Consider the following 1528-nt stretch of genomic DNA (forward strand, 5'->3'; position numbering starts at 1 on the left):
GTGTGACATGTGGACTATGGGGCACCCAAGACCAAAAGCCAATTTAAAGGGGTATGGTGGGGCGTGGGTTGGGTGGCGTGGAAAAAAAGCCAATTTCAAAGGGCTAGTGCTCTTGGCCAATGAGGTTCCGCCATGTCATGTGGGTAGCCCCGTCCAACGCCGGGGCTGAAACCCCCGCTCAAGGGGCCACGCCCAAACCCAAGCCCACCCGGAGTGGTGACGTAGGCGTTTGTACCCAACCCACGCCCCAACCCCGCCCCATACCCATAGTCTAAGATAGTAGGTATGCTAAGGATGACCGTAAATATATTAGAGGTATGCTAAGGATAACCATAAATATATTAGACTATGTGTTGCAATGACCTTTATATAAAAAAAAAAGAAAAAAGAAATCTTAATACGTATGTAGGTGCACTTTTTTTACCATTCACACCACCAAGAGGTATTGTGATGGAGCCCCCAAGCTCCGATCATTGGTTTAATCATTGAGATTTTTATTGTTATTTTAATTTGTAGTTAAATATTGAAAACACAATTAATATTATAACATACAACCCGAAAAGTTTAATTGAAGAAATAATGAAAATTCATTATATACAATTTTTAAAACACTATAAAATACAAATAAATAATTCAAAAATTCAAAAACTAATCTGATCAAAGTCACATGGATGATCCTATAAATATGTTTTACCAACTCTACATGAAGGTTGTGCGTTTCTCTATATCATATTGCCTTGATGATTTGCAAGTCCCTGTTTGTTGCTTATCACGATAGGAGGTCGTGGGACGTCACCTTTAAAGCTTTGACCAATTGTTTTACCTTCGCTTTCAATATTATGTTATGTAAAATCAAGCAAGTGTACGTTACATCCCTCTTTTTTTTTTCTTTCTCCCGCATTTGTGCCAAATTTTTAAATACTAGCCCAATGCTTCTTCAAAAGCTTGTTTAATCTCTTTTCTCGCCGACTTTTACGCTTTTTTGAACACTTTTTATGCTCATGTGGGTATGTAAACACTTTGACAAACGTGGTCCACTCTGGATAAATACCGTCTACAAAATAATACCCGTGATGGTACCACTCTTCATCATTCAAATAAAATAGTCACATACAACCGTTCATTAGCGGCCTTACGATCATGTTCAAGCTATGGTCGTCGTGTTGACGGTTGTGAACTACTTACGACGCAACCATTTAAGAAATTGATTGTGAATTTGCACGCCAGCAAGTAAAGCTCATCTTCCTCAAAAAATCATTAGACAATGATGAGAAATTCATTTTTTTAATGGTAGTTTATTTAGAGTAACAAAGAATGTGAGTTTTGATTACCCCAATTTCAAATTAGTAAGCCAAGTAACCAGCCTTAATAATAGAATTCTCTAAAAAAACCTAAGGTGAGCAACTGAATAGTCGCCGGCGTGTTCATCGGAGATTGCCTCGTCGATATAGCGCGAGAGGTCCCGTCTTTCTTCTGGAAGTTACGGTTGTTACCTCTCCTTCTATCTTGATTCAGCGTCTCCCCCACT

Source organism: Helianthus annuus, chromosome 6 (assembly GCF_002127325.2).
Source record: "Helianthus annuus cultivar XRQ/B chromosome 6, HanXRQr2.0-SUNRISE, whole genome shotgun sequence".
In the NCBI taxonomy this organism is placed as follows: domain Eukaryota; kingdom Viridiplantae; phylum Streptophyta; class Magnoliopsida; order Asterales; family Asteraceae; genus Helianthus; species Helianthus annuus.